The 16,567-nt window shown below is 38.3% G+C and overlaps 1 long non-coding RNA gene across 2 annotated transcripts; it reads right to left on the reverse strand.

Annotated features, from left to right (window-relative positions):
- Positions 1-8,595: 8,595 nt before the first annotated feature.
- LOC120523942 lies at positions 8,596-16,529 on the reverse strand. Of its 2 annotated transcripts, none has more exons than XR_005632723.1 (3): positions 16,445-16,529; positions 9,332-9,460; positions 8,596-8,972 (listed from the first exon to the last, which is right to left on the reverse strand). It is a non-coding gene; the product is annotated as an uncharacterized LOC120523942 (long non-coding RNA). The 2 variants fall into 2 exon arrangements; XR_005632724.1 differs by having other exon boundaries at positions 9,332-9,505; positions 16,445-16,517.
- Between the last annotated feature and the right edge of the window lie 38 nt (positions 16,530-16,567).

Below are 16,567 nucleotides of genomic sequence, written 5' to 3' on the forward strand. Positions count from 1 at the left end.
CTTCTCTAACTTCTCTAACTGCCTTTTAGCTTCCCTAATATCCTTTTTAATGGTTGCCGAGTTAGCTCAGTTTATATCTGGGTAATTTGAGTCCTCCATGACTAGAATATCCCCCTGTAAAGTTGCCTTTTTAATATTATTAATTAATTGTATATGATTGTGAGAGGAAGCCCAATGGAGTTCATAGCTTTTGCTTTGTATGTTAGCCTCAGAGTTTTGATTCAATATCTGACCTAAAAGTATTGAGTGATGGTGATGTGACAAAGAGTTAGGGACCAGCAAGCGTCATTAATGACATAAATCAATCAATGGACAACCCACAGAGTGGAATACAAGCCCACCCTTAACATTAAACCTCAAAACATAATTAATAAAACTTTATAAAAATTAACTAATAGACATGTGAAAAAGATTTTCACTGACTGTAATCACGTGACAGCACTACTACTACTACTGTTTCTGCACCACTTTTCTTGACATATAAATTGATTTGGCCTGTCTCCTAAGGTGTCTGATGGGATTGCACACACTTTTTTGTTTGCCTAACCTCTCCAGGTGTTGCAGTTTTAATACCATACAGTTTAGCCATCCTGTAACCTCAAAATTTTTACATTGTACATTTTGTTGAGATTCCATGTATATTTTGCACGACCTTAAAATAGTGGTGCATCTTTATTGAAAATGATGTTTTCACATGTAGTAGAGGAGTGGCGTGTCTTCAGGCTCCATTTCAATTTGGACAATTAGTCATGATTGGTCACTCTTCTTATCTCTAAGCATGTTGGCCTTGATTTTGTGCTTCTTTCACAGTCTTCATTTCAGTCAATGGAGCCTGCTAATCACACTAATCAGCACAAGTCTCACTCCACTGGTCATTGAATTTAAATAAATAAGCATTTTGAAACAAAGGCTGTCATGCAGTTACTTTCACAGGCTAGTTTGAGTTGTCTAGGCTCCATGCTGCTGGATTTGGAAGTGATAATGCGGATTCATGTGTTTGTGACTATCTGTAATGCCCTAAAGCTCAGATGAATAATGAAAGCGTTGCATAAAACATTTCAACATGAACAGACTGTTTAGCCAGAAATAACTTGATGATTCATATTCCTCTCATGCTTCCAAAAAGGCATTGTGCCACAACAGCCTCTTCATAAAAATGAATATTATGACACTAGATTACTGTGTGTCAGCAATTCAAATAGTTAAAAAAATCACATATATTTCAGTGATGGATTTTGTACCTTTTATCTCATTTTATGGAATTACAGTAATTAAACATTTTATTGAATTATAATAATCAATTCCAATAACATCCCATTATGCTTTTTGTTTAAATCTCATAACCTGCGGCACACCTTGGAAACTTCACTCATTGAAAAGCATTCTGGAAAATTAAAGTAGCAATTATATGAGGATAAAACAAGAAAATGTGTTAAGAACAATAAAACTATAGAACATTTACTTTGTTTAATTATATGTAATGCTGCTTATACTCTTTGTCATTATGTATTTTTATCCAAATTTTTGCCAAGAAGGAGGATACAGCCAGAGAAAAAATGGCGAGAATACATGAATGCTTGTTTCTTCTGTTCATTTCATTACTTTTCCTCTCTCCCACAGAGCCACAGTTAGTTTGTTAATTGCTGAATAAGCATTATTACTCATTGACCAATAGGGTTTCTACTAGGCCTACTAGCAGGATAAGAAGACTTATTATCTAAGAACATCTATGTGCATTAAAACCAAGTGGTCTGTTTCTGAAGTGTTAATAGCAAATGCAGTTCTTATATTGCGAAAGATAACAAAACATACAAACATATCGACTAATTATTTTGGATGCGTCACGTGAGAGTGATCATTGAGTCAGTGACATCGTAGAAGTGACAATATAAATATGACAACGGTTACAGTGCAAGATATCCCGCAGTGGATAAACAAAGTCTACACAGACTCTCTAGGATAGTTGATTTAAAAGCACAGTAGACTCTAGAGGCAGACTTTTTTTTTTCAATTCTGAAATTCCCTTTGCCCCTGTCTTTCAGTTGCACTCTTCCTGATTACCTGGTTATTCTCGTTTTCTTGGTCCTAAACCCTTACCATTAAGCCTGTGTGTTATCCCCCTGATCCTTTTACTATTTCTCACAATAATACTTGGAGACTTAAGCATCTCTTAACAGCAGTGTTTCCTCTGTCACTGAAATCAGTGGACTTGGCTGCCTAATAATCTTGATGAAACGCCTAAACATCCATTGGTTTCCGTTTCATCCAATTTTGAAGCAAAATGAAAGAATTTATCAAATGCAGTTAATTTTAGAGGGGAAATATTGCCAATGACTTCCTATGATGATTGTGTGTTTACTTCAGTATGGCATTCCTGTTCATATTATGGCGTTCTTTAAGCTGAATTGCTACAAAAATAACTCACATCAGGCGTGTGCAATGTGTGTACTGGAATCAGCAGATAAACTTGTATAATATAACAGTCATGCACTGCAATTCACTTATGGATGCTTAGCAGCTGCAGTCCTTGTACATGACGTGCTTTCCATGTAAAACTCTCTGTGAGTTGTTTCGAGACATAAATCTGCAACTGCCTTTAGGCCATAATGTAATCCCTCCACGCCCCAAAACTAATGGATTCCTGCAATGCTCATGCTCTTTCAGTAATTTAACTTTTAATGCAAAACAAACCACAGTGTTCTGACCTCCTACTTATTATAATAAGATCGAAAATGTGGTTCAATTAATTTTTTGTATGCCATTTTTTGGTCATGCCATTTGTGAATGAGATTTAATTTAAAATTTGCATGTACATCTTTTCAGGAGTATGCTTTTATTGTATCTCAACATATAATTTGCATGTATTCCTTTTTTTGCTGCACTACTTGTTTGTTTGTTGCTAAATATTTACTGGTGCCATCTCCCTAAGAGGAAAACAGCAACCAATGGCAGGTAAGGAGTTTTCTTAGGTAAAAACCGTGATACATTATAAATAAGAGACAAAGCACCATGCTGATATAAGACGGTTCACAAACAAGAGAACACCATTCAGTCCATAAAAACTGGTTTTGTTATCTAATATCTAATAAGTTTTCACAAAATCTTGCCCAAATACCTTTCATAAAACTGTTCATGTTTTCAGTTCAAACACATGGCTGTGTAGTTTGTTTCAGATCCCCACAACTCTTTATCTGAAGGAGTGCTTCCAACGTTAAATGCCCTTCCTTCTCTCTCGGGGGTGGGGATCGATCTGTTCTTAACTCAATTTTTCTTTTTGTAAAAACTTGATTGCTTTGTATGGATTGTAATAAAATTATTAAAAATAAATAAATAAATAAATGCCCTTCCTTTCAACTTCCACCAATATCCTTGAGCACATGATGAGCATATGTAATTGAAAGAATTCTGATAGATCAACTTTATTGATGCCTTTGATAATTTCGAAGACCTAGATTGGGCTTCATTAGTTCCTTGAGCCTAGCAAAGTACGACATGGCCTTTAGTTCCAGAAGCACTTGGTTGTTCCTTTCGACGCACCTTCTAGAGCTGCTGTGTCTTTATTTAGCATGGCGAACTGCAAAGTGCTCTTACTAGCAGAGTGTAAAGTCTGAGAATAATATTCCTTTGATATATATTCATCACTTTTTACAACATAGCTTAACACATTTTTTTGCACAGTAATTGCTCCTGCAAACTGCCCATACAATGAATATGCTGAGTCAACATAAAACCCTAAAATCCTTTACAGAGGATGGCTCCCATGATACCTAGCTTGTATATACATTTATATTTAAAGGAATGCTCCGACCAAAAATGGTAAATTTTTATCTGTTATGGATCTCTTTTAGTTTGTAGTGATGGCCAAGGAAAATTCTTAATCTTATGTTTTTATGGAAAGTGGAGAGTTTATGACACAAAGGACTCCAATAGGACCCACGTTAGGCCAGTACCAAACAGCAGCAAATAATGTTAAAACCTCCCTGAAAAAAATCTCAAGTTACTTGAGATGAATAATCCATATGCCAGTTATCCAGCAGTATGTTCTCAATGTCCAAAACACATATATGTTTGCTAAAGTATTACTAAATAACTACTGTAAAGCAGTGCACAAAATTGAAAGCATGTTCAGATAGTTGAATTTTTGAATTGAAGATCCAACTCTTCCTCTTTCTTCATTGATTAAGATTCCTGTCTTCAATTCAAAAAGTCTGAGCTCATTTAAAGATGTGGGTAGAATCCCAGGAGAAACTAAATGCAAACACCACCCAGTTAATGATCCAGCTGCAAAATGAACACAGATTTCTCAAACTGTAAAGCAGCAATACTAACTGCTGTGCCCTTCTTCCTCCTATATATTTATTCATACATGACTTTTTAATGTTCTTTAATTTCCTAAGACTCATTTCGGACATTTAACAATACAAACGAAGAAAACAGAGACTCTGGTAAATGGTATAGACTGAAATGACAGTCTTATAGTTCACCATTAGTCCACACTGCCCTATTGACTCACCTCTTCGACTTGTGTATGTCTTAAATCAGCTCACTTGAGAAATCATAGACTCAGTGAGCAAACTATAAGCTACGCACACGTGTCTGGGCTGGTGTCATTTTGCTAGTGTAGACAGATAAGTTAGTCAAACTTTGATTGCCTCATATTTCTTACATCTTTACCTTTACACCAACGTGCTTGCCACTTAGATAAAAGGATTTATCTTGATTGCATTAACATACTTGTCTCTGGCATGATAATTATAAGGGCTATCTAAAGTGCAAAACTGACTGACTGTCGCTAGTACACATTTATATATGATTACGCTATGATCACTGCACAAATATACTAAGATTACAAAAGGTGCATAATGCAGCATAATTATTAAAAATGGATGAGTGAATGCATCGATGAAGAATTACAACTGCCAAACATCTGCTCAAATTAAAACTAGAATACCAAGAAAAGAGAGAAAAGGTAAGAGCGTATAGTGCTGTTGGTCACAACAAAGTTTTTAAGATGATGTCGGAGGAAGCCAGTTCACACAGGCCATCCATCTATGGGTGTTAGTCAGAATCAAGACTCCTGCAGTCAGCGTTCCAAACCTGTTATTGTGTTCATGTTGGCTTATCAGACTATGCGGTGTTCACTGGCTGTTCAAACTGTTCTCTATACAGCCTCCAGTTAATCCAAAATGCCGCTGCAAGAATTATTACAAGAACAAGAAAATATGAACACATAACCCCAGTTCTTAAATCTTTACACTGGCTCCCAGTTAAGTTCAGGGCAGATTTCAAAATCCTCCTTTTAACATATAAAGCATTAAATGGCCAAGGTCCGGCTTACTTGTCTGAACTTATCATGACTTACAAACCTGAGCGCACATTAAGATCTCAAGATGCCGGTCTGCTTAGGATTCCAAGGATTAATAAAATAACAGTGGGAGGTCGAGCTTTTAGTTACAGGGCCCCTAAACTGTGGAATGGTCTTCCTGCTAACATAAGAGATGCCCCCTCGGTCTCAGCCTTTAAATCCCGGCTGAAGACTCACTACTTCAGTTTAGCATATCCTGACTAGAGCTGCTGATTAACTGTACAGACTGCATCTCTGTTGTCAGTCATTAGCACTAAAACATAAGTAACATGATAATTATATTTGAATACTAACCCTCACCTATTCTGTTTCTTTTCTCGGTACCCAAATGTGGCCATTGGTGCCACGGCCCATCTGCCAAGTTGTTTGCCTGCCTATGGTAAAGTCATCCCTGATGGAGGATCACAGGAATCATGGGAAAGAGGGGTCCTTTCATTGGAGCAACGTTTCAGCCGTGGCATGGCCAAATGGGGAGGCAGCTAGATGGATGAGGTCTCCAGGACTCTAAAAATATCCAAACCTAATTATGTCATATCATCTACTGTTAAACCGTACTTCTAAAATTTTTATTATTATGCTGTCTTAAGGAATTGTTCTGTTGTGTATATTGTATTGTATTGACCCCCTACTTTTGACACCCACTGCACGCCCAACCTACCTGGAAAGGGGTCTCTCTTTGAACTGCCTTTCCAGAGGTTTCTTCCATTTTTCCCTACAAGGTTTTTATTGGGAGTTTTTCCTTGTCTTCTCAGAGAGTCAAGGCTGGGGGGCTGTCAAAAGGCAGGGCCTGTTAAAGCCCATTGCGGCACTACCTGTGTGATTTTGGGCTATACAAAAAATAAACTATGAGGATCTGAGGATAAGATACAGACAAAAAGAGCTGAGGCAGGACGTTGTGTAACTTTCTGGTTATGGTACTCTGTAGCTAGCTGTGGGCCTCTGTTTTTCATAAAAGAAACAGAATACAGTAGCCTGGTGAGAAGACCATTAAAAACAGAAATGCAGTGATTCAAACAGTATGTAATAAAAGGGCAGTAATGAACCCCAACATCTGAAATATAGTGTTAGGACTGGAACTTTGGCTGTGTGCGATTACAAACAAGATATGAGATTAAAAATCCTGGTTGTATTCAAAGACATCTGCAAGGCGTAATACAATCAAATTTGTATGTTCATTTCTTAACAGCTTCTTGAGCAATTTTGGGTCTGCCTTTCTGGAGGTCACTGATATTATTATGATTATTATTATACCTGTTAATTATAGAGAACTTTGAATGATCTTTGTTTCCTGGAGGTGCACCCACAAACGTTAATCCAGTCTACTAGCATTTTCTCACATCTCTAGCTAAACCTTCTTCTATTGAAGTTGAGTATTACTGAGTTACTGCCATCTAGTATTTTCCAAGTCATCAAGCCAAGTAACAGAATTACACCTTTTACTGGAATACTGAGCAATATTATGTTAAAGGATTTGCTGTTTCCAAGACTACATACTAGATTTCTGAATGGTTTCCTAAAATATAATAAAATGACCCTGTCCCATCTATTTGTTTTTTAAAATATGAGGATCACAACCTACTTTCTGAATTTTATCCCCACGGCCTGTTCAAGTCAGCCAGCGACATTTGTTTTCTCATATTGCATGATTCTGGATTGGTTTAATTGCCTGGACCCACTTAATCCTGTTGTCACACACATGCGACGGGGGATCTTCTTTCAAGGTCAACTGAGGTAAGCAATGTCATTCTGGGATTAGAGAGGGCACCCAACCCTAACCAAGACACCCCTTCCGTTCAAAACACCATAAAAATGGACAGCACCGGAAAGTGACATCTCACTTACAGCCAAGACTTGCGATCCAACAAGCTCCCAAGTGAGAACCTAGAAATACTATACTGGCAGAAAACTCTGTACTGGCTGATTTTCTGGTCAGCATCTTTTTTCTTGTGACACTGCACACCTTTTTTTTCTTTTGTTTTGTTATGATTAAACGGGGATTATCAGATTGGTACCCCAAAGATTCTCCATGTTCTTATATGGTTCCCTACCACTGGTCACACAGTCTACATGGCGGTAGGAGCTTATCCTAGCAGCATCAGGCATAAGGCAAGTTTCAAACCTTGCAAATACAAGATGTGTATATGTTATAAAATTGTATGTGTATGTGGCATGCTAAATACTGTATACTATTTAGTTAATTTGTATTTTATTTTTGTTTGCTGTTCTGAGGAGACGTCAGTCAGTCAGTCATTATCCAACGCACTATATCCTATAAAAAGGGTCATGGGGGTCTGCTGGAGCCAATCCCAGCCAACACAGGATGCAAGGCAGGACAGAGCCGGCCCTAGACAATTTCGGGCCCGAAGCAAACTGATACCGAGACCCCTGAAGCTAGGGGGTCCGGGGCAGAGCTCCGGCCGGCAAGTGATTTCCTGCATTCTGAGCTGCAGAAATGCGTTTTCCCAGCATCTACAACCATCACTTTTTGACGATTTCCGTTTGACACTGACAACCGTAACACATTGACAAGAGCCAAATTTTGAGGCTGACAGCGCAGGCCCTGAGTGAAGGGTATGAGTGATGGAGGTCGGAGTGGGCCCGCATAAATGTCTTTAGTGATGATACATTAACAGATAAAACTACATTTTAGCCAGCTTTTGCTGTTTCCACCAGGCAGCACGTGGAGGTAAATAGCTAGGCCAAGCACTTTTTTTTTTTGCTTTTTATATTTTTTATTTTATGAGATCCACATTATTTTGTTTTTACATTTTTATTCGGTTTTAAAGCTTGTTTTCATACTTTCGAGATATTCAGATTTCCGTATAAAATAACTTACCAGCAGATACTGAAATATATTTCACACAAAAGACACTTTTTGAACCTTGGCACTGGCAAACTCATGAATAAGTTCAGAATAATCATGAGATTCGACAATCTCTTGCTCAATTAGTAATAGAGGTTGTAGTGAAGGAGTCTGTTGCTCCATTGGGCCCTCCGCAGCAGCGTCGCATCACATGAAAAAAAAAACCCTTGGGCGCAGTGGGCCCCCTCCAGCTGTGGGCTTCGTTCGCTTTGCCCTAAGGCCGACTCTGGGCAGGAACAAACCCCGGGCAGGGCGCCAGCCCACCGCAGGCACACACACACATCCAGCACACACAACGGACAATTTAGAATTGCCAATGCACCTAACCTGCATGTCTATGGACTGCGGGAAGAAACCAGAGCACCCGGAGGAAACCCACGCAGACACGGGGAGAACCCGGAAAGCGAACCCAGGTCTCTGAGGAGACGTGCAAATACCAATTTCACTGTACTATATACCCGTGCACAATCCCACTCTTACTCACCATGCTTCAACCCAATCCTGTTCTGAACCTTATTAGTCTAATTTAATAATAATAATAAAACATTTTATTTATATAGCACCTTTCCCATGCTCAAGGCTTTGAAGAGCTAGAGTCATCTCACTAGCATCCGGTGTAAGGCAGGAACTAACCTTCACTGAAGAAAAAGTAAGAAGACATGAGTGAACATGGATACTCCCACAGAACAGAGGCCATAGTAGAATTTAAATCCAGGTGCTTGAAACTGCCAGGCAGCACTGTGCCTAATGGAGCACAATCAAAATAGGATAAATACCAATTATTTGAATAAGAAAACCAACAATGCTATTTTACTTGAATTCTGACATTTTAACAAGACAGGCTTTTGGAAGCATTACTGGCTATCGTGACACTAAAATACACAAAGTAAATTGCACATTTGTAGTTCTTCTTTCATTTGCCTAACACTTCAGAAATTTCACAGCAAGCGATTGAGTCTGAACATAAAACCTGCTATTATTTATAATAAAAGTTTTTAAAAGGAGTTATCACATATTTGACTCTTTAGTCCTTAAAACTTAAAAAGTATCTTGTTTTATCATTTTTGTTGCTGTCATCAAGTATGTTAGCAGTTCACACTTACCTTTTCAAAAATCAGCATATTTTTCTTTCTTCTGTGGTTAGTCTATCACAGGCAACTCACTGAGTACTGCTTGACTCTGTTCTTCTCGTTGACAAGCCTTTCATCAAACCCATGACATTTTCATCCTGTCTATTATGTTTGAGAGACCAGATTATATAAGGTACTGTTGAACCACTTTAAAGAGAACAAGCAGAAAATCAGTTATGGCCACAAAAGCAAGGCAGCTGAACTTCAAAAACATTTTCAATCTAGCCTTGACGTATCATTTTGCAAGTAATATAACAATGCAGAAATTAAAATGAGCTATACTTAATGATGTATATAATTAATCATTAATTTGGTGATCTCAATGGAAAAAGTAGCATGAATTTTATTTACAGAAGGACTGTTCACCCTTCAACCCACATGCCACATCTGTCCAAGAGGGTTTTTATAGTCTCATTTTTTTATTATTTTTAGAACACATTTATAATGAGATGAAATCCCTACTGAAATTGAGAGAAAAGTAAAAATGAGCAATAAGTACAACCAACAGATGAAACATTAAAAATAATTAAGAAAATAGTGCTTCATATTCCTTTTCTATCAACATTATATTTGCAAACAGTAAAATGCATCAGTGATGGTTATTCACATATTGTCCCTACTGAAATGCCGTAATTAAAAGGAAAAGCCAGCTTTTATAGGCCCTTCCCTAGTTACATTTTGAAGAAACGCAGGATCATTCCCTTGAAAAAATTCCAAAATCCGTGCTATCAAAGTGGCATCACAGCATTGCCTATAATAAAATAAAATGTCTCCAACAGGCCCATTTAGATTCCAGCCTAAAGTGATGCTTTATTGGGACAGACGCATGTTTTAAGCAAAAGAAGATTAAGAGGTGACATGATTGAAGTGTTTAAAATTATGAAGGGAATTAGTACAGTGGATTGAGACTTGTATTTTAAAATGAGTTCATCAAGAACACGGGGACACAGTTGGAAACTTGTTAAGGGTAGATTTCGCACAAACATTAGGAAGTTTTTCTTTACACAAAGAACGATAGACACTTGGAATAAGCTACCAAGTAGTGTGGTAGACAGTAAGACGTTAGGGACTTTCAAAACTCGACTTGATGTTTTCTTGGGGGAAACAAGTGGATAGGACTGGTGAGCTTTGTTGGGCTGAATGGCCTGTTCTCGTCTAGAGTGTTCTAATGTTCCCCAGAACTGTAAACTAAAGAAGCAGGTTTGAAAAACTGATGAGTTAATAAAAGTTGTATAATTCCTAGCCTCACTGTAAAAATGTTTAAACCTTGATCACCTGTTCCTTTTTCTTCTAGCTTTGCACATATAATGTGAACATCCAGCAACAAAGATATCTACACTGGTTATTGGATTCCTGTCAGGTCTGTTTTGAATATCAGTCCTTCTTTGATTGCTCTTAGTACTCATAGTTAAACCGTCTTTGGAAGTGAGGCCTTGTGTGAAGAAGGATTGAACATTTCTTTAAAGACTGATGGCAAAAGTAAATGAGGAATGGATTTAACTTAGTGATTCTAGCAATCTGTGGATGAAAGATCATATTTAGAAACTGGAGCAAGTGTTGAAAGCCAGATCAGGGAAAATCAAGCAGTTAAACTGGGACAGCAAGAAGATGGAGATGAAGACAGGAAGCAGATCAGAATGCCAAAACTGGTATACAGAGGTCATGAGAAGGAAACACTGGCTGTTGTGACTGGCAGCACTTGCACAGCAGATCTGAGAGACGTACTTGCTGTTGTGCAAGGGGCTCCAACACAGGTGATAGACACATTGGCCATGGGCTACTGTATCTGGAGGTCTTGGTCCTGGTTGTAATTCCAGGAGCTCCTGTTTGATCTCCATTGCTGATGATGTCTCAGGGAAGATGTGTAGCAGCAGAGAGAGAGGAGAGACAATCTGATCAAATTTATCAGCATGGACAAATGGTGCTGTGACCCAGATTTGTTCAGGGATTAGGGGAAAGTATAACTGGTGGCCCACATGCAAAAATGATTAGAGTGCTGCTCGTTACAGTACAGTGAGGTCCATTACTGCTATCAGCCAGACCAGCCGCTGTCTAGACAGAACAGTAGCACTGTTGCTGAAGTTACAAGCAGCATGTTTAAGCTCCTTTGCCGACAATGTCTCAAGGAGGACGTGTAGTGACAGAGAGAGGGGTGTGACACTCTGAGCAAATTACTTAGCAAAGACTGAGGTCAAAAACACTATAAAATACAAGCTAGGAATGTTTCTGTGAATGTTAGGTTATCTGGCAGCTCTTAATTGACCTGGTTTTAGTGAGTTGGGCTGCATGCATGAGTGTATCCTTGAATTGTAATAAGGACAAAAAAGAAAGATAAAGAGTTGAGGTTCTAGCTGGAAAAACCCTGTTTAATGAAAGATCAAAGTCACTCCCGTCTCTTGCGGACTTTGTCGGGTTTTCACCAGAAGGGTAGGAGTAATCACGGAATTAATGCATAAAAACGGGAATGTGCAGAATTTGGAGACTGGAGAGGTGACTGTTACAAAACTTCCCAATAAATTAAACGATTGAATAATCTGTAGTTCTATCAGTCAGACACTATTTTCTAGTTTGTTGTTTTTCAAGCAAACTTAATTCTTGTAGAACTCCAGCCGTGCCTCCTCTGTCTATTTATGTGCGTGTTTCTGTATGTTTTCTTGTTAAAGGCACATGAATTAGCAAGCTGCACGAGACAGAAATGTCGAAGCGAAAAGTACCAGAAACCTTAACTACGTCGAAAAAACTAAGAAACATGAGCTTAACTGCAGAATTGAGGGCACAACAATATCCCGGCGACTTTTACAAATCTGGACAACAACCTTTCTGCAGGTTTTGCCAGTATATCAATGTACCTTTTTAAAGATTAACAGTGATGTTTCGGGATTTAATAAATGATTTTCCTCAAGGAGACAAGGCACACAAGATCCACATTTGACACATCCGTTATAAACTCGGCCCCTAAAAACCTGGCCAGAAAAGTAGGCTTCTCCTCAGAGCCCTTAAAAGCGGGTCTCTCTTTCTTTTTTTTTCTGTTTAATTCACGGATTTTGCGTCTTGCAGATTATTTTGCTTTTGCTTTGTAATTAATTATTTTAAGATATGCAGTAGATGACGTTACAGGTGTAATGATGCACGTTTTCAATCTGTACACATTTAAAATTTAAGAATCATTAGAAGTAATTGACATAATTACAATTACAGGCACTGAAGACCAGTACTTTTTGGCAGATGTCACCTTTATGGAGAGTTGCAACTTTTCCACCTTTTCACAGGCAGCAGGCCCGCTGCCCTGGGGGGACAAACGGGACTCTGGTCCGGGGCCCTAACAGAAGGGGGCCCCTTCACACTTGATTTTTTTTGGCATGTGGGGACCCGGGGGAAGGCAGAGGGGCCCACATGTACCCAGTTGTCTGGGGCCCAAATATTTCTGGCGGCGGGCCTACAGGCAGCACTTCAGGCCCTTCACAACAACCAGCTGAATCTTAATGACACTTTAGCAGCGGTTACAGACAATGCATCATACTGTCTGAAAGCAGACTAGGAAGTTTTAAAACGGGTTATGCCTAACAGTGTACATTCATCCAGCTTGTGTCAAGTCATCAGATTGGTGGGAGAGACATGGCAGCAGTATAAATACTTTAGTGAGGCTGCATCACTAGTGATGTGGGTGAAGTCTGCCTTCTTCAAGAAGCCCGCCAGGAACCCCGAGGCAGGAAACACCAGGTGGAATAGCTGGTTCGAATCAGTAGGGTACCTCGCTGAGCATATTCACCTCTACAAAAAGTTCTTTCTGGCCGAGAACCCATCAGCTCAGGCTGTCACAAATATCCTAGACGCTAAAAGTGAAGTTAACCTTCATCTCAGAAGGACGCATCAAACTAGTAACAGCTCTTACAGTTCTGGAGGGCACAAATTGTCCTACTGCAGTCTCAGCATACAGCATCATGGAGGATCTGGGCTCCTACCTGATGAATGGATATGCAAAATAAGGTTCAGTTGTGCTAGTGTGCTGTTTCAATAAAAGCAAAGTAAAGTGCCATTTGATTATTGTTTGTTTAGTTGTAGCTGTTGCTACTTACAGTAAAAAAAAACCCATAAAAACCCAGAAATCTGAATCAAGAAAAAATAAAACAGTAAAAGCTGAAAATCACCAAAAACAAAAATTGGTGACAAAATAAAACGGATTCCATAGGACCCTACAGGAGCGATGAAAACCTGGACGTGACATAAGCCCTTGGAAGGGACTTCATCTGTGCCTCTTTAAGCACTTTGTAAAGTTCACATGTAAATCAAAGTTGTTTTGTTCTGGCCCTGACAGTAGAACCAGCTAAATGGCTTCTGTTTTGTATTTGACCAAGTACATTTTGTGTCTCTGTTATGTAGATTTTGTTTAGTACGATAAGACCTCCAAAAAACATTTTTTAAAGTGGTACATTTTAAGTATCTGGAATCTGAAGAAACTAAAAACCTCTTTTCTAAAAAGTCTGAATGAAATCCCCAATTAATTTTTTTAATTGTGTTTTATTTACCTATTAAAAATAAGGTAACTTTGTGATCTTTAGGTTTAATTCTTTCAATGTACAATACCTTGTAACGGGGTCAGAGCCTGTCCCTTGAGGGATGCATATAAAGTGGCCACCCTGCTGGAGAGGGGCCGGCATGGCTCTGCACCTTACTCCTCTTTTTTAAACATTAATATGGTTTTCATCTTTAATTACTGTATATCTATATTATATGAAGGAGAAACTGTAGCTTTTCTTAATTCCATGGTAAAAGAAAATTTCAAACCATCACTTGTTTGTTGATGGGGCTGAAACCCATTGTTTCAATGTAGGACCATAGTAGGGGGACTGCGCACCCTTCTAGGGGCAGCATTGACAGGCAAATATCTCTGTGTCAAATACTAATCCAAAAAAAAAGAACTCCGAATATACAGAAATTTGGGTTTTCTTATATATACTAAATGAGTATGTGGAGATAATATAGATAGATAGAACAGAAGGTCAAGAAATATACAACTATTACAACAAACAAAAGCAACTCCCTCAAACACATGCAAAGGTTACAAAAAAGAAGGATAAACGTCTCACCTGGGTAAACATAAAAGAGCAGTCACAGTGTGGTATTATAATGGCATATTGCTACAGTTATAAAGAAGCCTTGGCAGTGTTTCTTGCATTGCAGAACACAAAATATCAAAACAAAGATTCAGAAATAAACCCTTAAGCTCTGGCTTTCTGCAAACCTGAACTGGATCAAGCTGGTTTAAAAATGGAAGGAAAATAAAACTCTTTTAACGCCACTTAGTATCCCATTTGCTGATTACTTTGTACTCTGAGTTAACTCAGTTATCTAGTTATTCATCTCACCCATTTCACATTCTCTATCTTCACTGACTCCCCAAGTCTTTCAACCTTTGTCCCAGATGACCTCACAAAACCAAGACGCATGCACCAACATGTAATGGATACTGTTAATGCTTGGAGCCATGTTGGGGGGTGTTGATAAAGAAGAATGTCACATACAACCTAAAAGCCACCAGATCAGAGTACTTTATAATGGACCCTGGGATGTCTGCCCTCCTAAGAGCTTTACTTCACTTGAAAGAATATGTGCCCTTAGGTCATTTTCAGCTGTTTCCCTTCTGTACAATGCCATACGATCCCAATTGCTACATGTGGAGCTACTTTGCCACCCTAGCCAGCTCCCTGCGTACCACTTACCCCTATGCCCACAGTGAAAAGGAATTTGTATATCTGGTGCCCTCAAAGTGTGTACTTGCAGGTCACTGTATCTTCAGGGGTCCCAAAACTGTCTGCATCATACAATCAGAATTCACAGTAGCTCTCCAATAAACATGATGGGTTTCTTTCTCTAAACTGTCCCTTCTCCTTTTGGTAATTAATGGCTTGTCAACCAGTCAGCCCTTTTTTGAGTAAAATATATTACAGATACCCAATGAACTTAAGCTGTTGTAAAATAATTGTCTGGCTGGGAACCCTGATTTTTTTAAATATTTAAAAATCTTTTTTCTCGCACATTCCCAAACCATGTATGTATATCAGGTTAATAGATAACTCTAAACTAGCTTAGGAGGGAAGAGTGAGTGTGAGCTTGAGAGTGCTCTGTTGTAAATCTTTTTCCATTTTCATCTGGGGCTGTTGTACAATTCCTCGCCTCACACCCCTTTCTCCCATAGATCCCCCTTCACATAGCCCATCCACTTTTATTTTGGTCTTCTTCTTTAAATAATAAGAAATATGAAATAGTGAATTATGTATCTTAAATGTGTTATCATGCTTTGTGTACTGAAACAGCACAATGTCATATTTAGTATTTTATACAGTTAGGTGCGTAAGTATTTGGACAGTGACACAGTTTTCATAATTCTGGCTCTGTATGCCTCCACAATAGATTTGAAATTAAGCAATCATTATGTGACTGAAGTGTGGACTGTCAGCTTTATGGGGCTTACTAACAGTTAGACCTAACTCTCTCTCTATATATATACAGGTAGATATATATATATATATATATATATATATACAGGTATATATACAGATATATATATATATATATATATATATATATATATATATATATATATATATAGACACACTTCTAATACTGTATATATATATACACACCCACAATAATTTACGAATTAATACTTAATTATATATTTGTGATACGATAACAGAGAAACCCAGACCCGGACTTCACGTATTCACTAGTCTCTAACCCTGTAAATAAATCCAACGAATCAAATGAAGCAAAAGAATCGATTCACCTAAACGGACAGTCCAAACGAATCGGATCAGTAAAGTGCGGCAGGTAGAAGCTTGTGTGGATTAACTTTAAATCTTATTTTTTCCAAGCAGTAATACACAAAATATGGTTTCCGAGGAAAATATTTACACAGACAGAAGACAAAAAAGGAATGAAGTGTTTCGTAACACTTTTTAAAACCTCGAGGGTCATTTGGATGAATAACCTGCTTACTTGAACTTAAAAAAAACGTTAGTTGCCAGTGTCCAAACGATTATTTACAATTGTTATTGCTGTGATTCAGAAATGGTAACATCTAACCTTAAATGAACCTTCCATCCATAAACGGCAACTCCAATGTGACCGCCCTCTTCAATTCTTCTGTCAAACTGTGCTCACGTGAGAAATTACAGCTGGTCACGTGACTTGGGTGCGCCTTCTCCA

The sequence above is a fragment of the Polypterus senegalus genome, chromosome 2 (assembly GCF_016835505.1).
Source record: "Polypterus senegalus isolate Bchr_013 chromosome 2, ASM1683550v1, whole genome shotgun sequence".
Lineage (NCBI taxonomy): Eukaryota > Metazoa > Chordata > Cladistia > Polypteriformes > Polypteridae > Polypterus > Polypterus senegalus.